Source organism: Oncorhynchus gorbuscha, linkage group LG03 (genome assembly GCF_021184085.1).
Source record: "Oncorhynchus gorbuscha isolate QuinsamMale2020 ecotype Even-year linkage group LG03, OgorEven_v1.0, whole genome shotgun sequence".
In the NCBI taxonomy this organism is placed as follows: Eukaryota; Metazoa; Chordata; class Actinopteri; order Salmoniformes; family Salmonidae; genus Oncorhynchus; species Oncorhynchus gorbuscha.
In genome coordinates, this window is record NC_060175.1 from 69,493,150 (window position 1) to 69,518,214 (window position 25,065).

Here is a 25,065-nt window from a genome sequence, read left to right on the forward strand (position 1 = left end):
TTTTTTGTAACAGTATTTTTATTGGAATTTCACAATTTTCACCCATATTAAGAGATACAACAGAGACAAAGCACACAGAACAAAAACAAGAAAAACAGCACCCACTTTCACATATCTACGCGCATATATACACATACATACATACACACACATACACACACATACATATACCCATGCATATACACACACATACGCATACATACGCGCACGCACACACACACATACACACCCATACATACGTACACCATTTTCCTCTTCCCGCTCGGTGCTTCTCTCACTCCATCACCATCATTGCGTCTCTCAATTCATACCTTTTAAACAAACTTACAAACAGAAATTAAACAAAAAAGCTCAGTTTAAACCAGGAGGTTAAGTTCCACACATGGAACGTACAGTGTAGTTCTGAAATACATAGATCCCCGCCATTCTAAGAGAATCCTTGCAGCATAATAGCTGATACCTCAGGTTCTAGGTAATTTAGATAAGGTTCCCATACTTTGTAGAACTGGTCTGTTTTAGAATGCAATGTACAAGTCAGATATTCCAGAGGCACCCATTCAAATAGTATCTTATGCCAATCTTTAATAGAAGGAACCTTATCACTAATCCACTGTAAAAGGATGTTTTTCCTCGCTGCGAAGGCAAGGATGTTGTAAAGCCTCCTTTTACCCACAGAAGTAACATGCCTACTAGGGAGACCTAACAGTAAAGAAACTGGGTCCAATTCTAGATCAACCCCTAGGATCTTTTCAATTTCTTGCAGAACACCATTTTGGTACATGACCATAAACAATGTGTTAGGGTGCCTGTATCAGTTTTGCATTTAAGACACTGAGGGGAAGAGGAAGTGGGGCTAAAAGCATGTCTGCGATTTGGGGATATATGCAATCTGTGTATTATTCTTAATTGGATTGCTCTAGTACGATTACATGTAGATATTGTTTTTGCATATCTCCAAATGTCCTCCCACATCTCTTCGTCAATAGTAACAGACAATTCTTTCTCCCACACTTGTTTCACCCTCTGTGTGTTGACAGCAGAAAAGGACCTTAATTAAAGTATCATAAAACAGACTTACAGACATTTTCCTTTGTGGGAAAAAAAGCATTCTTTCAATGACAGACACATCAGGGTTACCAATTAAGGTGGTGCTCTTCAGAATATAATGTCTTACTTGTAGGAAGCGGAAAAAGTCCTGCTTTGAGAGTCGATATTTCTCGACCATCTGCTCAAATGACAACAAAATCTTATCAGCAAATAAGTCATTTAGCCTGCGTATGCCATAAGTTAAAGCCAGCATCCAGCAATCCTGGACTGAAATCTGGGTTGTTAAGAATTGGGGTAAGAGCAGAGGTTAGTTTGGACCTTCCCAGGAAGCGTTGAACTGACCTCCATACTTTGAGTGTGTTAAGTGTAACGGGATTATTGCAGTGATCTTCTACAGACTTGAAACTTGAAAAATAAAAGATCCTGTAAGGGGTATTTTGAAAGAGAAGTCTCAATGTCTAACCAAATAGAGGAGTCATCATTTGTGATCCAGTCAGAAATATAACAAAGGTGGGCACACCATTGATAGAACCTGATATTGGGCAGGTCCAAGCCGCCCATAGAACTTGGCAGCTGCAATATTGCCATCTTAAGTCTTGGCTTGCGTTTACTCCATATAAAGGAACTTAGCCATCCATTTACATCCTTTATTACCTTATTGGAGAGTAATACTGGGATCATTTGGATTGGGTAAAGTAGTCTAGGTAAAATATTCATTTTCAAGAGGGATACTCTACCCAAACAAGAAATCGGGAGAGAGTTCCAGCGCTCCAGATCCTGTCTTATTGTATCAAACAAGGGAACAAAATTGACTTTGTACATTAGCTGGAATTTAGGAGTTACAAATATACCCAGATACATGAAACCTGAGGGAGACCATTTAAAAGGGAAGGGGGAGAAGTATTAGGTACAGAGTGTAGGCTACCAAATGGCATAGCCTCTGACTTAGTAAGGTTAATCTTGTAGCCTGAGAATTCGCTGAATAATTCAATAATATTAATAAGAGATGTAATTGAAGTCTCGGGACTAGAGATGAATATCAGGACATCATCAGCATACAAGCTTATTTTATGGTGAACATCACCAATGAGCAGTCCCTGTATAGCAGGCGTTACCCTGATGGCCTCGGCCAGTGGTTCCATAACGAGTGCAAAGAGGAGGGGGGATAAAGGACAGCCCTGTCTGGTACCTCTGTGTATAGAGAAGCTATTTGTCCTTAGCCCATTAGTAACGACAGCAGCCTGAGGATCATCATACAAAACTTTCACCCATTTTATAAAGTTGTCCCCCAGACCAAATTTATTTAGAGCAAATAATAGGTAAGACCACTCCACACAATCAAATGCTTTCTCAGCATCTAGAGAGAGCACAAGACCATCCACAGCACTTTGTTGGTAGGCTTGAATTACATTAAGAAGCCGCCTGACATTGTTGCATGACTTACGGCCCCTAATGAAGCCAGTTTGGTCTCCTTTCACAATTAGTGGTTGTGAGTCCTCTAATCTTGTGGCTAGAATTTTAGAAAGCAATTTTCTATCCACATTCAGAAGGGAAATTGGTCTGTAGGAGGAACAAGACTCTGGACATTTTCCCTTTTTGAGAATAAGTGAAATGTTGGCTTCTCTCAGCGTTTGAGGGAGTTGGTCATTTGAAAATGAGTGGTTAAACATATCATGCAATTGCTCAAGGATCAGGCCATGGAACTATTTATAGAACTCACTACAAAACCCGTCTGGTCCTGGGGCCTTACCATTTTGCAGATTCTTAATTGCGAACATTATCTCTTCCTTGGTAATAGGGGCATTAAGGAGGGACCTCTGCTCTTCGGAGATAGTAGGGAGCTCAATCTTACAAAATAAGTTCTCCATGAATTTAGGTGCATCCTTTGGCAGTTCTGAGGCATAAAGGTTTGTATAAAATTTCTTAAATGAGTCACTTATCAATTTATTTTCATATAAATGATTACCATCAGAATCAGTAATAGTAGCAATTGACTGAGAGTCAGCCCTCTTTTTAGCTAGGTATGCCAAGTACTTTCCTGGCTTATCGCCATGTTCATATAGCTTTTGCCTGACAAATCCAATTGTCTTTTCAGCGTCCTGTGTTAGGAGAGAGTCTAATGTTGATCGAATGACTGATATTTCCTTTAATAAGGCAGGAGTGGGCGTTTTAATGTAGTCCTTCTCTTTAGTTCCTAATTCACCCTCTAACATTTTTTGCTTTTCCCGCCTTTTTCCCGTCTTTTAGTAGCTGTGTATGACATAATCAGACCCCTGGCATACGCTTTACAGGTCTCCCAAAGGAGCGAGGGGTTATCTGTTAATAGAAAAAAAATGCTAAACTCTGTAATAAAATATGATGTGAATGTATGGTCTTTAAGAATGGTTGTGTTCAACCTCCAATGTCTTGACCGATTGAATGCCCCGTTGAGTTTTATGTCCAGGATCACCTCAGCACGATCTGATATGACTATGCTTCCTATCCTGGCGGATAAAACAGACTGCAAAGACGTCCTGGGCATAAAACAATTATCTATTATAGTCTGACATCCATGAAGTGCAGAGAAAAAAGTGAACTCTCTGTTGGAGGGATGAAAAGCTCTACAGACATCCGCATACCCCAGATCATCACAAATAGCTTTAAGTGACTTAGCTTGAGGAGAGAGTGAAGCTATACCACTGGGAAACTTATCAATAAGGGGATTCAACAAGCAGTTAAAATCTCCTCCAACCACTACAGTGTCCGAGTTTAATTCTGAAAAGTCTAGAAATACCTTAGTGAGAAAATCAGGGGGGTGAGCAGGGGGGAAGTAAATATTCATTATGGAAATGTTCTGCCCTTGTAAAGTACCATTAATTATAACAAAGCGACCAAATGTATCTTTCACACTATTAAGTGGTAAGTTCTTTTTCACCAGAATTGCTACACCTCTACTTCTCTGGATGTAAATGATGAGAAAAACACTTGACCAAACCCTCCTTGTTGTAATTTCAAGTGCTCCTTATCATCCAAATGAGTTTCTTGCAACAGGGCAATATCAATATTTTATTTTTCCGAAAAAGACAGTACCTTCTTCCTTTTAATGGGGTTATGGCTCCCTCTAATGTTCCATGTACATACAGTCTGTTACCTGCCATTGTATCTTGACCATTCAATATCCAGACTGGATCCTACTGTAAAAGTGGGGTGGTACCTTTTTCCATGTGTTGAACTCTCCTCTATCTCACTGAGCATAAACAAACGATATGAACCCTGAACTCGAACTATACTAAACCCAAACTAGATCCAAAAGGGGGTTTTCCCACTAGCTAACATGCAGGGGATTTCAACTCTCCAATGTAGACTCTTAAGTCCGCTTTGCCGCTCAATAGCCTCATCCTTTATATGTATGGAAAAGGAAATCAATAGAAGAAGATTGAGGCTCTTCCAACTAAAACCAAGCCTGGGCACCAATATGGATTCACACATATCTCAGCCTGAGCTATAGCGGCTATTACTTTAGTAAGAAAAATAATAAAGATACGAATATTACTGAGCCGGAGTACGTGAGGACTCACACCACTGTTTCATGATCAGATTCAACCAAAAATAAACAAAGTTATTCAATGTTGTGGAGGTGCAGCTTAAAGTTATTTACCCGAGAGAGTCAATAAACGCAGCAGCCTCTTCAGGTGTGTAGAGCTTTTTAGGTGATCCGTTGACCATAATCTTCAATGTGGCCGGGTACATCAGTGCGTTGTCCATCTTCATTCTCCTGAGTCGAGCCTATGCTTCATCAAACGCTTTGCGTCTTCGTACAACCGCTGTGGAATAATCATTGAAGAATGAGACCTTTGGACCTTTATGTTGACTACCATCAGAGCCAATGTTTCTAGCCGCATCCATGACGCGCTGCTTGTCGGTGAAGTTGTGGAGCTTTATAACCACCGGCCGGCCGTTGCCGCTGATTGGGACCGGGTATCGGTGCTTGAGAGCGATGGGCTCTGTCCAGCTTCACATGACCAGCCTTAGTGTCCATTTGTAGGTAGCCAGGGATCCATTCCTTTAATTTTAATGAACGTGTCCCTTCAGAATTTTCCGGGAGTCCCACAACACGAATATTGCATCTGCGTCCTCGATTATCCAATTCGTCAATGTGCTCCGCCATTTCGCGCACCTGTTTCTCAAGTGCTTTTATCTTAGCGTCCATAGATGTAGTTGAAGTTTCCACTGCAGCAATTCTTCCTTCCGCCTCAACAACACGTTTCACAACCCTCTGTATTTCAGCTGAATGGCCTGCTATTGCTTCCAAGACCGTTCTTATCTTAGCATCGATCACTTTAGTAATGTTATCAGTCATCTTTTGAATCATCAGGTCCATTGTGCCTGGATCCGCAATGGTGTTAGCTTCGCTAACATTAGCTAGCTCCTCATGCACATCCACAGGGGTGGTGGTTTTAGTCGACTTCTTAGTAGTTGTATTGGGCATGTTGGAGATTTTTGCGAAATAGTCGTCAAGACTCATTATATGGTAACTTATTTAGCCAATTCTATCACTTTTTCAAGCTAGGAGATTAATGTAAGAATATAAATTTACGAATGCCACGAGAGCTCGCTGAAACACTGTTCTCTCTACGGCACCATTTTGTCCCCCCTGCAACTTCTTCTTTCAGAGGATCCTCTGTCCTCCATTCGTTACCTGTATTAATGGCACCTGTTTGAACTTGTTATCAGTATAAAAGACCACAACCTCAAACAGTCACTCTCCAAACTCCACTATGGCCAAGACCAAAGAGCTGTCAAAGGACACCAGAAACAAAATTGTAGACCTGCACCAGGCTGGGAAGACTGAATCTGCAATATGTAAGCAGCTTGGTTTGAAGAAATCAACTGTGGGAGCAATTATTAGGAAATGGAAGACATACAAGACCACTGATAATCTCCCTCGATCTGGGGCTCCACGCAAGATCTCACCCCGTGGGGTCAAATGATCACAAGAACGGTGAGCAAAAATCCCAGAACCACACGGGGGGAGCTAGTGAATGACCTGCAGAGAGCTGGGACCAAAGTAACAAAGCCTACCATCAGTAACACACTATGCCGCCAGGGACTCAAATCCTGCAGTGCCAGACGTGTCCCCCTGCTTAAGCCAGTGCATGTCCAGGTCCGTCTGAAGTTTGCTAGAGAGCATTTGGATGATCCAGAAGAAGATTGGGAGAATGTCATATGGTCAGATGAAACCAAAATATAACTTTGGAAAAAAATCAACTCGTCGTGTTTGGAGGACAAAGAATGCTGAGTTGCATCCAAAGAACACCATACCTACTGTGAAGCATGGGGGTGGAAACATCATGCTTTGGGGCTGTTTTTCTGCAAAGGGACCAGGATGACTGATCCGTGTAAAGGAAAAAAACGAATGGGGCCATATATCGTGAAATTTTGAGTGAAAACCTCCTTCCATCAGCAAGGGCATTGAAGATGAAACGTGGCTGGGTCTTTCAGCATGACAATGATCCCAAACACACCGCCCGGGCAACGAAGGAGTGGCTTCGTAAGAAGCATTTCAAGGTCCTGGAGTGGCCTAGCCAGTCTCCAGATCTTAACCCCATAGAAAATCTTTGGAGGGAGTTGAAAGTCCGTGTTGCCTAGCAACAGCCCCAAAACATCACTGCTCTAGAGGAGATCTGCATGGAGGAATGGGCCAAAATACCAGCAACAGTGTGTGAAAACCTTGTGAAGACTTACAGAAAACGTTTGACCTCTGTCATTGCCAACAAAGGGTATATAACAAAGTATTGACATAAACTTTTGTTATTGACCAAATACTTATTTTCCACCATAATTTGCAAATCAATTCATAAAAATCCTACAATGTGATTTTCTGGATTTTTTTTCTCATTTTATCTGTCATAGTTGAAGTGTACCTATGATGAAAATTACAGGCCTCTCTCGTCTTTTTAAGTGGGAGAACTTTGCACAATTGGTGGCTGACTAAATACTTTTTTGCCCCACTGTATATTACATATACACATACATATATACACACATACACACTTTTTTTTAGAATATATCTTTATTATTCTCTTCAAACCCTACCACCCCTCCCCCAATTGGAGTAAACTAATAAACAATAACACTTAGGCTTCTACATTCAGTTTATACATACTATACACATTTTACAGACACAATCTATTTTACAATAGTTATATTTTGTTTGTTTTTAGTCCTGGCCTTCTTCTATTTCTGATGTCGATCCAGTTTGATTTCTATTTGTAAATGTGGTATTTCACAAAATTTCTGAACCTATATACATTTTACAGACCCCGTATGTTTTAAATTGGTTATCTTGTTGTTATTAGTCCCACCGTTTAGCTCCATTCAACCCCTCCAATCTATCTCTTAACCCCATCCATTTAGAATTTCTATTTGCCATATATTTTCAACTGTGCTGTGATGCTTCACTACACTTCTGAACCTTTCTATTCTCATAGCTTCTACAGATTGTAAAATAATGATAACATTTTTTGCAAAAATAATGAATATATTATTGATCGATTGACTATGACTTTTCCAATCACCCAGTATTGCTGTCTGCAGTGTTAGTTCTGGGTAAATGTTGCAATTCTTCAGCCCTTCCTTGACCTGTGACGAAATACAAGGTACATATGGACAGTACCAAAATAAATTATCTAATGACTCTGCCTCGTCAAAGCAAAATCTGCAGAGCTGGGAAGATTGTATCTCCCATAAATATAAAACATTCAATTGGTTGTAAGAATTTTGTATAATAACTTAAATTGACAAATTCTAAGTTTTGAATCTGGCGTCGTTTTGCGTGTCAATTCATGTTTTGCGTGTCAATGTGCCATGGAATCGGTACATCAAAAATGTCTTCCCAACTATTTTGCAACTTATATGGCAGAGTTGTCAATTGTTTGGTCCTTAAATTCAATTGATATGTATTTACTTTTTCCCCTTTCTACTTGCCTCTTCCATTTCTGTGGTAATGCTGCAATTAGTTGGTTGTAATTTTGGGTAGAGCAGACATTTCAATATGTCTGTGTTAGCTGCATGTGTGACACAACTCCACTAGTCCTATTTATGATCTAATTTACAAAGATTATACCTTTAAAAAAAAAGAATCTCGAAAAATGTTTTTTTAAATGATCAATTAGTGTATTTGAGTTTAACCACAATATTTGTTGTATTATTTGTTTGATCTTTTCAGGTGGATTAAACTGAAATTGCAACCAACTTTCTATGACTTGTTTACAAAATAACCATATTTTGGAGATTATTTAGTTTTCAAATAACCGAAAGTGAGCATTTGTAATCTGAATAAAGGGAAAAAGGACATTCTTGAACATGGGGTGAGACATTCTTACTAATTTACGAGAGAACCATTTAAGATTTAAGTATATCTTTTGTATGACTGATGCCTTTAGTGAGAGGTTTAATGCTTTAATATTTAATCATTTCTGCCCTCCAAAATCATATTCTTTATATAAATAGGCCCTTTTAGTTTTGTCTGGCTTGCCATTCCAAGTAAAATGGAATATTTTTTGTTCATATAATTTAAAAAGAAGGTCACTAGGTGTAGGCAAAAACCATAAGCAAATAGGTAAACAGTGATATGACTAAAGAGTTAATCAGGGTGACTTTTGCACAAATAGACCATGGTAGCAAGATCTTATCTATTTTTGCTAACTTTCTATTAAAATGTATTGGAGAGAGATCATTTCTTTCTTTCGGGATATGTATCTCGAGTATGTCCACATCCCTGTCAGACCATTTTATTGGTAAACTGCACGTTAAGGCAAATGACCCAATACATAATATAGTACACTTATCATCATTTGGTTTTAAACCAGATAATTTTTTGAAAAAGTATCTAGACCCTCTATGAGGCTGTGGAAGGGTTCTAATTGTGGTTTTAAAAGAAAACATGAATCATCAGCGTACAATGACACCTTTTTTTTTTAAGCCACGTATTTCTAATCCATTAATATAATTGCTGGATCTAATTTTAACAGCTAACATTTCGATGTCAATAATAAATAGATATGCCGATAGTGGATAACCTTGTTTTACTCCTCTTGACAGTTTAAAACTTTCTGAGATGTAGCCATTATTTACTATTTTACACCTAGGGTTACTATACATAACTTTATCCCATTTTATAAGAGATTCTCCAAAATTGAAATATTCCAGGCATTTATATATAAACACCAGTCGTACTTTATCAAAAGACTTTTCAAAATCAGCTATGAAAACCAGGCTTGGTTTCCCAAATATTTCATAGTATTCTATTGTTTCCAGTACTTGTCTTATATTATCTCCAATGTATCATCCATGAAAAAAAAACCTGTCTGATTAGGATGAATAATATCTGACAACACCTTTTTAACTGTATGCGCAAAACATTTTGCTAGGATTTTTTTATCACAACACTGAAGTGTAAGAGGCCTCCAATTTCTTAAATGGACTGGATCTATATATATACCACCTGGATCCTGTTTCAGTATTAATGAAATCAGACCTTCTTGTTGCGTGTCCGTTAATCTACCATTTATATAGGAGTGGTTAAAACATGCTAATAGTGCTCCTCTGAATATATTTTTAAAAGTGTGTTATACTTCCTCTGGTATGCCATCCAGTCCTAGAGTTTCCTGGATTTAAAGGCTTTAATTGCATCAAGAAGTTCCTCCTCTGTAATTTGCCCTTCACATGAGTCCTTCTGTACAGATGTTAATTCTACATTATTAATAGGAAAAATTAGTTACAAAACTAATTACAATTAGTTTTGGTTAGTGGAGATGGAGGAATATTATTAATGTACTTTACTTCCTCTTTCATAATATTGTTCGGTGAATCATGCGTGACTCCATCATTAGTAACCAGTTTCAATACATTTTTTGGGGTAGTATTTCCATGTTGATGATTGAAAAAGAATTTGGTGCATTTTTCCCCATATACACTGGATCTTTCTTGAATAAGTTCCTCCATTTCTTTTAGTTTTTCCTCTCACTTATTCTGTGCCTCTATGGTGCAGTTTTTATTGCTATCTAACTGTACTCTTACTCTTTCAATTTCCTTTGTTATTAATATGGTCTCTTTTGACCTAAATTGCTTTTATTTTATGAGATGAGTACTGAATTGCATAGTCTCTAAAGGCACATTTAAAAGTGTCCCATACACTAAGGGGATCTGCTGTACCTATGTTATGTCAGGAAAAAGTCAGTTATAGATTCTTCTGTCCTAGTTAAAAACAAGTTATCATCCAGTAGGCTTTGATTACATTTCCAATATCCTTGCCCACGTGGAAATACTGTAAGACTAATATATATACGCCAATTATGTGATCATCCAAACCTGTGTTTGTTAGGAGAATTTATGCATACATGGCTAAGGTTCAAATAAATAATTCAGAGTTAATAAAACCTTAATACCTGCTTCTTGCACTCCAGATCACAGTTGGAACACTGAACAGTCTCCTCACAGTCAGTAGAGTTATCCACCAGGAATTTGAGCAGGCGGTCCTCCTGGGGTAAGGCACTTAGGCCTTTGACAATGGACTGTTGTCTGTACCAAAACCAAGAGTGGTTACATAAAACTTACAAATAGGATCCAACACATTTAGCTACTAACAATCTTAAAGTGAAGAGATCCCTGAAAAGTAAATGGAAACAAACGAATATATTTCAAAGTGATTGTGTTTGCAGTTTTACCCTTTGTTCTGTGTGGGTTGGATATCTTATGCTACGGCTGTTGAACGATTGTCCTCATGTAGGCTATTGCCTCTCCCATTACCAAGTATTCACCTAGTCTTCACGGCAACACAGCCACAAATAGCATCGCTCTGAATTCTGATTACACAAGGTAATGTCAATGACAAGAATAGCAACAACTACACTATTGCTTTATAACAGTGTGATTTCCCATGTCATTCATTTAATGAATGTCACAAACAAACAGTTTGCTTAAAGCAAATTTCCTTTGTTTAAAGGGGGGGCTAGATTATTGACTAGGCGTGTCCTACACTTAGTAAGGTCCATTGTAGCCTCTCACCCTTACATAAGAAGACCTCCAATGAATACTTAATCTCAAATGTACAGGCTGTCATAGAAAGCAAAGCATGTATCCTTTATTACAGAGCATGTACTCGTTGAGCTTCATGTGACTCAGGCAAAAATAAACTCATAGGCGTCCTGGAAATACCACCACAATCTCATCTAAACTAGTTTGTACTTACATTACCATATCCATATCCACAGTACTGCATAATGACAACACTGTTACATAATCCAGTCCTGGAGGGCACAGCAATTAACGTAATCTGAGCACAGAGGGATCAATCATTCAAATGTCAAGGTGTCCAAATTCTCTTTATCTTCTTACTGAGAGTTGCCAGCTATCTAGGACCAAGCTGTTCTCAATGCCAGGCAGGATGAAACAAAGGCATGATTTATACTGCAGCTGTCTATTTCCCCCATATAATCCCATAAGACTTTCATCCTGGCACTACTAACTGGAGAGGCTATGTTGTTCTAGGTATCTTTTAGTGTACACGCGTCAATGATAAATACTTCAGCCCTTCCAATGACATGAGGCATGATGTAGAAAATGGAGTTGAAGAGTTCATGGGACATTTCACTACAAAAACTATTGATATGATAAAGTAAGCCTACAACAAGTTTGCCTTGTCCGAGCCAGAACTGCCCATAGGGGCAGGAGCCTATCTCCTGTTTCTGTAGCATGAGGCAGCTTAAACAACCGTACAGTGCCTTGCAGAAGTATTCAGGAGTACAGATCAGGGTTGGGTTATAAAAAAATATCAGAAACTTTGAACATCCCACAGAGCATCATTAATTCATTATTAAAAAATGGAATGAATATGGCACCACAACAAACCTGCCAAGAGAGGGCCGCCCACCAAAACTCACGGACCAGGCAGGGAGGGCATTAATCAGAGAGGCAACAAAGAGACCAAAGATAACCTTGAAGGAGCTGCAAAGCTCCACAGTGGAGATTGGAGTATCTGTCCATAGGACCACTTTAAGCCGTACACTCCACAGAGCTGGGCTTTACAGAAGAGTGGCCAGAAAAAAAGCCATTTCTTAAAGAAAAAAATAAGCAAACACATTTGGTGCTCGCCAAAAGGCATGTGGGAGACTCCGCAAACATATGGAAGAAGGTACTCTGGTCAGATGAGTCTAAAATTGAGCTTTTTAGCCATCAAGGAAAATGCTATGTCCGGTGCAAACCCAACACCTCTCATCTCCCCGAGAACACCATCCCCACAGGGAAGCATGATGGTGGCATCATCATGCTTTTATCCAAAGGGACTTACAGTCATGATGTTTTTCATCGGCAGGGACAGGGAAATTCTTGAGGGAAACCTGTTTGTCTTCCAGAGATTTGAGACTTGGATGGAGGTTCACCTTCAGCAGGACAATGACCCTAAGCATACTGCTAAAGCAACACTCGAGTGGTTTAAGGGGAAAAATTTAAATGTCTTGGAACGGCCTAGTGAAAGCCCAGACCTGAGAATCTGTGGTATGACTTAAAGATTGCTGTACACCAGTGGAACCCATCCAGCCTGAAGGGGCTGGAGAGGTTTTGCCTTGAAGAATGGGCAAACATTCCAGTGGCTAGATGTGTCATGCAGGTGAAAGAGGACCCAAAAGCGACTTGGCGAAAACAGAGTCCTTAATCCAGTAAAGTAAATACAAACAAAAAACACAACTTTCACTCGAAATGACGAGGACAAACTGGAGACTCGATCTTGAACAGCAGGTGAACAGCAGGTTGCCTCGGGAAGGCACTTGAACCAGACAGACTCAGACACCTGCTCACCACGCAGCATCTGAGGAAAACACGACACGACAGGGCGATACACAAACACAGCACGGTGAATTCTAGACAAGGAACCGACAGGACAGGAACGGAACACAAAGGAAGAAATAGGGACTCTAATCAGGGGAAAGGATCGGGAACAGGTGTGGGAAGACTAAATGATTGATTAGGGGAATAGGAACAGCTGGGAGCAGGAACGGAACGATAGAGAGAAGAGAGAGCGAGAGAGTGAGAGAGGGAGGGGGAGAGAGAGGGATAGAAAGAGGGAAAGAACCTAATAAGACCAGCAGAGGGAAACGAATAGAATGGGAAGCACAGGGACAAGACAAGATAATAAATGACAAAACATGACAGTACCCCCCACTCACCGAGCGCCTCCTGGCGCACTCGAGGAGGAATCCTGGCGGCAACGGAGGAAATCATCAATGAGTGAACGGTCCAGCACGTCCCGAGACGGAACCCAACTCCTCTCCTCAGGACCGTAACCCTCCCAATCCACTAAGTATTGGTGACCCCGTCCCCGAGAACGCATGTCCATGATCTTATGTACCTTGTAAATAGGTGCGCTCTCGACAAGGACGGGAGGGGGAGGGAAGACGAACGGGGGTGCGAAGAAAGGGCTTGACACAGGAGACATGGAAGACAGGATGGACGCGACGAAGATGTCGCGGAAGAAGCAGTCGCACAGCGACAGGATTGACGACCTGGGAGACACGGAACGGACCAATGAACCGCGGAGTCAACTTACGAGAAGCTGTCGTAAGAGGAAGGTTGCGAGTGGAAAGCCACACTCTCTGGCCGCAACAATACCTTGGACTCTTAATCCTGCGTTTATTGGCGGCTCTCACAGTCTGTGCCCTGTAACGGCAAAGTGCAGACCTCACCCTCCTCCAGGTGCGCTCACAACGTTGGACAAACGCTTGAGCGGAGGGAACGCTGGACTCGGCAAGCTGGGATGAGAACAGAGGAGGCTGGTAACCCAGACTACTCTGAAACGGAGATAACCCGGTAGCAGACGAAGGAAGCGAATTGTGAGCGTATTCTGCCCAGGGGAGCTGTTCTGCCCAAGACGCAGGGTTTCTGAAAGAAAGGCTGCGTAGTATGCGACCAATCGTCTGATTGGCCCTCTCTGCTTGACCGTTAGACTGGGGATGAAACCCGGAAGAGAGACTGACGGACGCACCAATCAAACGACAGAACTCCCTCCAAAACTGTGACGTGAATTGCGGGCCTCTGTCTGAAACGGCGTCTAACGGGAGGCCATGAATTCTGAATACATTCTCGATAATGATTTGTGCCGTCTCCTTAGCGGAAGGAAGTTTAGCGAGGGGAATGAAATGTGCCGCCTTAGAGAACCTATCGACAACCGTAAGAATCACAGTCTTCCCTGCAGACAAAGGCAGACCGGTAATGAAGTCTAGGGCGATGTGAGACCATGGTCGAGAAGGAATGGGGAGCGGTCTGAGACGACCGGCAGGAGGAGAGTTACCCGACTTAGTCTGCGCGCAGTCCGAACAAGCAGCCACGAAACGGCGCGTGTCACGCTCCTGAGTCGGCCACCAAAAGCGCTGGCGAATAGACGCAAGAGTGCCTCGAACACCGGGATGACCAGCTAACTTGGCAGAGTGAGCCCACTGAAGAACAGCCAGACGAGTGGAAACAGGAACGAAAAGGAGGTTACTAGGACAAGCGCGCGGCGACGCAGTGTGCGTGAGTGCTTGCTTAACCTGTCTTTCAATTCCCCAGACTGTTAACCCGACAACACGCCCATAAGGAAGAATCCCTCGGGATCAGTAGAAGCCACAGAAGAACTAAACAGACGGGATAAGGCATCAGGCTTGGTGTTCTTGCTACCCGGACGGTAAGAAATCACAAACTCGAAACGAGCGAAAAACAACGCCCAACGAGCTTGACGGGCATTAAGTCGTTTGGCAGAACGGATGTACTCAAGGTTCTTATGGTCTGTCCAAACGACAAAAGGAACGGTCGCCCCCTCCAACCACTGTCGCCATTCGCCTAGGGCTAAGCGGATGGCGAGCAGTTCACGGTTACCCACATCATAGTTGCGCTCAGATGGCGACAGGCGATGAGAAAAATAAGCGCAAGGATGAACCTTATCGTCAGACTGGAAGCGCTGGGATAGAATGGCTCCCACGCCTACCTCTGAAGCGTCAACCTCGACAATGAATTGTCTAGTGACGTCAGGAGTAACGAGGATAGGAGCGGACGTAAAACGTTCTTTTAGAAGATCAAAAGCTCCCTGGGCGGAACCGGACCACTTAAAACACGTCTTGACAGAAGTAAGAGCTGTGAGAGGGGCAGCAACTTGACCAAAATTACGAATGAAACGCCGATAGAAATTAGCGAAACCTAAAAAGCGCTGCAACTCGACACGTGACCTTGGAACGGGCCAATCACTGACAGCTTGGACCTTAGCGGAATCCATCTGAATGCCTTCAGCGGAAATAACGGAACCGAGAAAAGTAACGGAGGAGACATGAAAAGAGCACTTCTCAGACTTTACGTAGAGACAATTCTCTAAAAGGCGCTGTAGAACACGTCGAACGTGCTGAACATGAATCTCGAGTGACGGAGAAAAAATCAGGATATCGTCAAGATAGACAAAAACAAAGATGTTCAGCATGTCTCTCAGAACATCATTAACTAATGCCTGAAAAACAGCTGGCGCATTGGCGAGACCAAACGGCAGAACCCGGTACTCAAAATGCCCTAACGGAGTGTTAAACGCCGTTTTCCACTCGTCCCCCTCTCTGATGCGCACGAGATGGTAAGCGTTACGAAGGTCCAACTTAGTAAAGCACCTGGCTCCCTGCAGAATCTCGAAGGCTGATGACATAAGGGGAAGCGGATAACGATTCTTAACCGTTATGTCATTCAGCCCTCGATAATCCACGCAGGGGCGCAGAGTACCGTCCTTCTTCTTAACAAAAAGAACCCCGCCCCGGCCGGAGAGGAAGAAGGCACTATGGTACCGGCGTCAAGAGACACAGACAAATAATCCTCGAGAGCCTTACGTTCGGGAGCCGACAGAGAGTATAGTCTACCCCGAGGAGGAGTGGTCCCCGGAAGGAGATCAATACTACAATCATACGACCGGTGAGGAGGAAGGGAGTTGGCTCGGGACCGACTGAAGACCGTGCGCAGATCATGATATTCCTCCGGCACTCCTGTCAAATCGCCAGGTTCCTCCTGAGAAGTAGGGACAGAAGAAACGGGAGGGATGGCAGACATTAAACACTTCACATGACAAGAAACGTTCCAGGATAGGATAGAATTACTAGACCAATTAATAGAAGGATTATGACATACTAGCCAGGGATGACCCAAAACAACCGGTGTAAACGGTGAACGAAAAATCAAAAAAGAAATAGTCTCACTGTGGTTACCAGATACTGTGAGGGTTAAAGGTAGTGTCTCAAATCTGATACTGGGAAGATGACTACCATCTAAGGCGAACATGGGCGTAGGCTTCTCTAACTCTCTGAAAGGAATGTCATGTTTCCGAACCCATGCTTCGTCCATGAAACAACCCTCAGCCCCAGAGTCTATCAAGGCACTACATGTAGCACCCGAACCGGTCCAGCGTAGATGGACCGACAAAGTAGTACAGGATCTTGATGGAGAGACTTGAGTAGTTGCGCTCACCTGTAGCCCTCCGCTTACAGATGAGCTCTGGCTTTTACTGGACATGAATTAACAAAATGTCCAGCAACTCCGCAATAGAGGCACAGGCGGTTGGTGATCCTCCGTTCCCTCTCCTTAGTCGAGATGCGAATCCCTCCCAGCTGCATGGGCTCAGACTCTGAGCCAGAGGAGGGAGATGGTTGCGATGCGGAGCAGGGAAACACCGTTGATGCGAGCTCTCTTCCACGAGCCCGGTGACGAAGATCTACCCGTCGTTCTATGCGGATGGCGAGAGCAATCAAAGAGTCCACATCTGAAGGAACCTCCCGGGAGAGAATCTCATCCTTAACCACTGCGTGGAGTCCCTCCAGAAAACGAGCGAGCAGCGCCGGCTCGTTCCACTCACTAGAGGCAGCAAGAGTGCGAAACTCAATAGAATAATCCGTTATGGACCGTTCACCTTGGCATAAGGAAGCCAGGGCCCTAGAAGCCTCCCTACCAAAAACTGAACGGTCAAAAACCCGAATCATCTCCTCTTTAAAGTTCTGGAACTTGTTAGAGCAATCAGCCCTTGCCTCCCAGATAGCTGTGCCCCATTCTCGAGCCCGGCCAGTAAGGAGTGAAATGACGTAAGCAACCCGAGCTCTCTCTCTAGAGTATGTGTTGGGTTGGAGAGAGAACACAATCTCACACTGCGTGAGAAAGGAGCGGCACTCAGTGGGCTGCCCGGAGTAGCAAGGTGGGTTATTAACCCTAGGTTCTGGAGGCTCGGCAGGCCAGGAAGTAACAGGTGGCACGAGACGTAGACTCTGGAACTGTCCAGAGAGGTCGGAAACCTGAGCGGCCAGGTTCTCCACGGCATGGCGAGCAGCAGACAATTCCTGCTCGTGTCTGCCGAGCATGGCTCCTTGGATCTCGACGGCAGTGTAACGAGCGTCTGAAGTCGCTGGGTCCATTCCTTGGTCGGTTCCTTCTGTCATGCAGGTGAAAGAGGACCCAAAAGCGACTTGGCGAAAACAGAGTCTTTAATCCAGTAAAGTAAATACAAACAAAAAACACAACTTTCACTCGAAATGAGGAGGACAAACTGGAGACTCGATCTTGAACAGCAGGTGAACAGCAGGTTGCCTCGGGAAGGCACTTGAACCAGACAGACTCAGACACCTGCTCACCACGCAGCATCTGAGGAAAACACGACACGACAGGGCGATACACAAACACAGCACGGTGAATTCTAGACAAGGAACCGACAGGACAGGAACGGAACACAAAGGAAGAAATAGGGACTCTAATCAGGGGAAAGGATCGGGAACAGGTGTGGGAAGACTAAATGATTGATTAGGGGAATAGGAACAGCTGGGAGCAGGAACGGAACGATAGAGAGAAGAGAGAGCGAGAGAGTGAGAGAGGGAGGGGGAGAGAGAGGGATAGAAAGAGGGAAAGAACCTAATAAGACCAGCAGAGGGAAACGAATAGAATGGGAAGCACAGGGACAAGACAAGATAATAAATGACAAAACATGACAAGATGTGCCAAGCTTATAGAGACATATCCCAAGAGACTTGCAGCTGTAAGTGATGCAAAAGGTGGCTCTACAAAGTATTGACTTTGAGGGGTGAATAGTTACACACTCTCTAGTTTTCATTTTCTTTGTCTTAGTTTTTGTTTGTTTTTGTTTGCATCTTCAAAGTGGTAGGCATGTTGTGTAAATCAAATGATACAAACCCCTCAAAAATCCATATTAATTCCAGGTTGTAAGGCAATAAAATAGGAAAAATGCCAAGGGGGTGAATACTTTCGCAAGCCACTGTACATGTACATGCCCTGGATGCTAGTCTGTTCCAGGGCCTTACCCCTAATCCATCTCCTTAATACTGAGTGACAGGCATTGAGGTATCAGGTCCCATTGGGACAGTCCTTGGTATGACTCGACTAAGGAACAAACCCACAACTTTCCAATCTTAGGGCTTAAACGTTAACCACAAAGCCACTGAGTTGGTCATTGATATGATAAATCAAAGCTAATTTGTTCCATAAGAACTTCAAATACCTAGTCTGGACACACGTACTCATTCAAGGGTTTTTCTTTATTTTTTACTATTTTCTACATTGTAGAATAATAGTAAAGACATCAAAACTATGAAATAACACATGCAATAATGTAGTAAGCAAAAATATATATTTTATATTTGAGATTCTTCAAAGTAGCCACCCTTCGCCTTGATGACGGCTTTGCACACGCTTGTGCATTCGCTCAACCAGCTTCATGAGGAAATCACCTGGAATGTGTTTCAATTAACAGGTGTGCCTTGTTAAAAGTTATTTTGTGGAATTTTATTCCGTCTTAATGCGTTTGAGCCAATCAGTTGTGTTGTGACAAAGTAGGGGTGGTATCTAGAAGATAGCCCTATTTGGTAAAATACCAATTCCATATTATGTCAAGAACAGCTCAAATAAGCAAAGAGAAACGACAGTCCATCAATACTTTAAGACATGAAGGTCAGTCAATCCAGAAAATATCAAGAACTCTGAAGGTTTCTTCAAGTGCAGTCGCAAAAACCATCAAGCACTATGATGAAACTGGCTCTCATGAGGACCGCTACAGGAAAGGAAGATCCAGAGTTAACTTTGCTGCAGAGGATAAGTTCATGAGAGTTGCCAGCCTCAAATAAATACTTCACAGAGTTCAAGTAACAGACACATATCAACATTAATTGGTCAGTTGAGACTGCTTGAATCAGGCCTTCGTAGTCGAATTGCTGCAAAGAAACCACTACTAAAAGACACCAAGAAGAAGAGACTTGCTTGGGCCAAGAAACCAGTGGAAATCTGTCCTTCGGTCTGATTAGCTATTTTTTAAATTTTGGTTCCAACCGCCTGTCACACACTGATCTATTTCACCTGTCTTTGTACTTGTCTCCACCCCGCTCCAGGTGTCGCCCATCTTCCCCATTATCCCCAGTGTATTTATACCTGTGTTCTCTGTCTGTTGCCAGTTCATTTTGTCCCTCAAGCCTACCAGCGTTTTCCCCCTTGCTCCTGTCTTTTTCTATAGTTCCAAATTTGTTCTATAGTTCCAAAATGTTTTCAAATTTTTCCCAGTTTTGACCATTCTGCCTGCCCTAACCCTGAGCCTGCCTGCTGTTCTGTACCTTGTCACTCCGGCCTGGATTATTGACTCCTGCCTGCCCTGACCCTGAGCCTGCCTGCTGTTCTGTACCTTGTCACTCCGGCCTGGATTATTGACTCCTGCCTGCCCTGACCCTGAGACTGCCTGCCGTTCTGTCCCTTTGACTCTGATCTGGATTACTGACCTGCCCTTGACCTGTCGTTTTGCCTGCCCCTGTTCTAGTAATAAACTTTTGTTATTTTGACACTGCATCCGGGTCTTCCCTAAAACGCGATTCCGCTGTGTCTTTGTGAGTCACAGAGTAGGTGAATGGATGATCTCCCCATGTGTGGTTTCCACTGTGAAGCATGGAGGAGAAGGAGTGATTGTGTGAGGGTGCTTTGCTGGTGATACTGTCAGTGATTTATTTAGTATTCAAGGCACACTTAACCAGCCTGGCTACCACAGTACTGTGCAGCGATACGCCATCACATCTGGTTTGGCTTAGTGGGACTATCATTTGTTTTTCAACAGGACAATGACCCAACACACCTCCGGGCTGTGTAAGGGCTATTTGACCAAGAAGGAGAGTGATGGAGTGCTGCATCAGATGACCTGGCCTCCACAATCACCTGACCTCAACCCAATTGAGATGGTTTGGGATGAGTTAGACCGCAGAGTGAAGGAAAAGCAGCCAACAAGTGCTCAGCATTTGTGGAAACTCCTTCAATACTGATGGAAAAACATTCCAGGTGAAGCTGGTTGAGAAAATGCCTAGGGTGTCATCAAGGCAAAGGGTGGCTACTTTGAAGAATCTAAAATCTACACTTTTTGGTTACTACATGATTCCATATGTGTTATTTCATTGTGTTGATGTCTTCACTATTATTCTACAATATTGAAAATATTGCAAATAAAGAAAAACCCTTGAATGAGTAGGTTTGTCCAAACTTTTGACTGGTACTGTTTTTCATGATTTATGCCATCCAGTAAATCAATGGAATGCCCATTCTTACTTACCCACAGAGGGGGCAGGAGAGTCTGCCTTCCACTGCCCTGCCACGCAGACAACTGGCGCAAAATGTGTGGTAACAATCCAGTAGACAGGGGTGTTCGTACTGCTCATGGCACAAGTGGCATACCAAGGGGTGGCAGTTGGCACTGTCTGGGTCATATAGGTTCTCCAAAGGGCAGAAGATTCCTCCAGACATCTGTAAAAACAACACAGGAAAGCCCATCAGAGTGATGCTGATCTATGTTAGTGACATTTGAGCGGATTAGTGAAAATGCACGTTTCAACAGACACCCTAATCATTCCATGATGTATCAACTGTGATATACTGTTACAAACACATCATATAATTGAAAGTATTCCAGGGAAGTCAATATTTAATCAGTACTCCCAACCTTCAACTCCATGGAAGTACATTAAAGTACATTCCTTTTAAGCATATACTTAATGAATGAGCCAAGCAGCAGATACTTAATAATATAAGAATATGGAAGTAAAGCTGAACCTTTACCTTATTGCTTGCTGCCTTAGCTGCTGTCCCAAGCAGGAATGACAGATATGTGGAGGGTCTTTGAGTGTGTGTGGAGGGGATGCAGTGCCGGCCCTGACGTCAAGACAGGGTACTCAGTGGGTATAGGAGGAGGTGTGATCATAGCACGGCAGTACTGGATGACAACAGGGTAACCAGACACCACTCATCTGTCAACAGGTGACCAAAATACATTACTCTCTCTAATCCCTCTATTTCCCCCACTGCAGCCTCCAATGACTCCTGTCAAACGTCATGCATCGGTTGCTAATTCAGAATGGAACAATAAAGGGGACAATTGAGCAATGAATATTAGTTTTGGAAATAGCATACAGTTGAAGTCGGAAGTTTACATACACTTAGGTTGTGTCACGCCCTGACCTTAGAGGTCCTTTTTATGTCTCTATTTTGGTTTGGTCAGGGCGTGAGTTGGGGTGGGCATTCTATGTTTTGTGTTTCTATGATTTTCTATTTCTATGTTTTGGCCGGGTATGGAACCATACTTAGGTACCCTTTTTCCCCCACCTGTGTTTGTGGGAAGTTACCTTTGTTTGATGGCACATAGCCTGAAGCTTCATGGTTTGTTTTGTTGGCGTCATGTCAAATAAAAGAGAAAATGTACGCGCAACTTGGTCCTCATCTTTCAACAGCCGTGACAGGTTGGAGTCATTAACTCGTTTTTCAACCACTCCACACATTTCTTGTTAACACACTATAGTTTTGGCAAGTCGGTTAGGACATCTACTTGTGCATGACACTAGTAATTTTTCCAACAATTGTTTCATACAGATTATTTCACTTATAATTCACAATTACAGTGGGTCAGAAGTTAACATACACTAAGTTGACTGTGCCTTTTAAACAGCTTGGAAAATTCCAGAAAATGATGGCATGGCTTTAGAAGTTTCTGATAGGCTAATTGAGTCAATTGGAGGTGTACCTGTGGATGTATTTCAAGGTCTACCTTAACTCAGTGCCTCTTTGCTTGACATCATGAAAAAGAAAACAGCCAAGACCTCAGAAAACTTGTAGACCTCCACAAGTCTGGTTCATCCTTGGGAGCAATTTCCAAACGCCAAAAGGTACCACGTTCATCTGTACAAACGATAGTACGCATGTATAAACAACATGGGACCACGCAGCCGTCATACTGCTCAGGAAGGAGATGAGTTCGATCTCCTAGAGAGGAACATACTTTGGTGGGAAAAGTGCTAATCAAATCCAGAACAACAGCAAAGAACCTTGTGAAGATTCTGGAGGAAACAGGTACAAAAGTATGTATATCCACAGTAAAACGAGTCCTATATCGACATAACCTGAAAGACCGCTCATCAAGGAAGAAGCCACTGCGCCAAAACTGCCATAAAAAAGCCAGCCTACGGTTTGCAACTGCACATGGTGACAAAGATCGTACTTTTTTGGAGAAATGTCCTCTGGTCTGATGAAACAAAAATAGAACTGTTTGGCCATAATGACCATTGTTATGTTTGGAGGTTAGAGGAGAAGTTTGCAAGCTGAAGTACACCATCCCAACCGTGAAGCACGGGGGTGGCAGCATCATGTTGTGGGTGTGCTTTGCTGCAGGAGGGACTGGTGCACTTCACAAAATAGATAGCTTCATGAGGACGGAAAATGACGTGGATATATTGAAGCAACATCTCAAGACAGTCAGGAAGTTAAAGTTTGGTCGCAAATGGGTCTTCCAAATGGACAATGACCCCAAGCGTACTTCCAAAATTGTTGAAAAATGGCTTAAGGACAACAAAGTCAAGGTATTGGAAAGTCCTGACCTCAATCCTATAGAAAATTTGAGGGCAGAACTGAAAAAGCTTGTGTGAGCAAGGAGGCCTAAAAACCTGATAGTTACACCAGCTCTGTCAGGAGGAATGGTCCACAATTCACCCAACTTATTGTGGGAAGCTTGTGGAAGGCTACCCAAAACATTTGACACAAGTTAAACAATGTAAAGGCAATGCTACCAAATACTAATTAAGTGTATGTAAACTTATGACACACTGGGAATGTGATGAAAGAAATAAAAGCTGAAACAAATCATTCTCTCTACTATTATTCTGACATTTCACACTCTTAAAATAAAGTGGTGATCCTAACTGACCTAAAACAGAGAATTTTTATTGGGATTAAATGTCAGGAACTGTGAAAAACGGAGTTTAAATGTATTTGGCCAAGGTGTATGTAAACTTCCGACTTCAACTGTATCTTTTAATTTGTTAAAGGTTATGTCACCTTGATGTCAGCCTCCCTGCTCACTATGCCCGAGTTCATTACATAACTTTTGGCAAGGAACTGTAGCCCAGTATGGGTTGATTGTAATGAACAATGGGAAAGCAAGGTTTTGACAATTATGAAGGGACCAATCAGAGAGCAGGGTTATGACGACGTCATTATTAAAGGAACAATCAGAGCAGGTTTTAAGATATTATTATGAAGGGACCAATCAGACAACAGAGTCATGAGCTGTTGTAATGAAGGGACTAATCAGAGAGCTGGGTTATGATGATGTCATTATGAAAGTACCAATCAGAGAGCAGCGTTATGAAGGACTAATCAGTGAGCAGGGTTATGACGATGTCACGAAGCACGAATCAAAGAGCAGGGTTGACAATGTCATTATGAAGGGACCAATCAGCTAGCAGGGCTATGACGATGAAGTAATGAAGGGACCAATCAGAGACCACGGTCATGATGATGTCGTAACGAAGGGATCAATCAGAGAACAGGGTTATGAGATGTCATAATGAAGGAACCAATCAGAGTGTAGGGTTATTACAATGTCATTATGAAGCACCAATCAGAGCAGGGTTATGACATGCCACTATCATAATTAAGGGACTAATCAGAGAGCAACGTTATGAAGGACCAATCGGAGAGCTGGGTTTTGACAGTCATTATGATGGACCAATCATAATTTGCATTATGATACATTTTAAACTGAGGGGATTCGCCCTGGCACCCAGCTATTTTGCACCTGGTGAAAGTTGATTGCATTGATGAGCAAAGGTGCCCCCAAAACAAAAGTGACTTAATTAAGCAAGAGGAGTAATGAGTAAGATTCTGTGTTTATACTTTCAAAAGTGATTGCTATTGATAAAAAAAAGGTTTATCTGCCATCCCATTGAAAACCAGTTTGACAGTTTGACAATTTAAACATATATTTTATGGAAAAGAGATTATGCATGTTTCTGGACGATGTACCATGCTGCCATGTTGATAACATGACCGAGTGGCGCAAATTAGTGTTCGATTTGAGACATTCCAGTCACGGACCATAGACCAGTGCCCCGCGGGTCAGTTTACTCGATCCCGCCCATTGACGAGTGTCAAATCCTCTGCTCAGACGTTGAATGAATCAACCAATGGCTGCATGCCACGTCTTTGACTGGCACTCGGGCACCAAATAGTAGCTACACATTGTAACCGTGTAATGGGAACGCTTCTGCCAAGTTCACGTGCTGGTTGGAACTAAGAAACTCGGAAATGTCCGAATTGCTAACTGATTGAACGCAGCAGGTGTATAACTACAACCAATTAGCAAATTGGAAATGTCAGAGTTTCCTAGTTCCGACTAGCACCTCAACGCGGTGTTTCATACAGCAGTTAGGCCTACACCTTAGCGTAGCTAGTGGAAAGCGGCTGTAAAACCAATATTTTCAACTAACCTTTTCTTGCCAATACTTTCATTGTTCTTAATTCGGAATAAACACGTCTCTTATAAACGTATGTGTCCAGTTGCAGGTGGAACTCCAAAAAACATAATTCTACAAATATTGAGTCCCCTTTTTGTTTCCAATGAGAAATGCCTCTTGCACGTATGTCGATCTTTGTTCTGGTCACACAGTGACTTCTACAATTTGGCCGCATCGCATA

At 42.6% G+C, this 25,065-nt stretch overlaps 1 long non-coding RNA gene across 1 annotated transcript; it reads right to left on the minus strand.

Annotated features, from left to right (window-relative positions):
- Positions 1–29: 29 nt before the first annotated feature.
- On the minus strand, positions 30–24,981 carry LOC124031798. The gene is made up of 5 exons (XR_006838171.1): positions 24,858–24,981; positions 21,160–21,347; positions 20,657–20,847; positions 10,476–10,608; positions 30–323 (listed from the first exon to the last, which is right to left on the minus strand). It is a non-coding gene; the product is annotated as an uncharacterized LOC124031798 (long non-coding RNA).
- Positions 24,982–25,065: the final 84 nt, after the last annotated feature.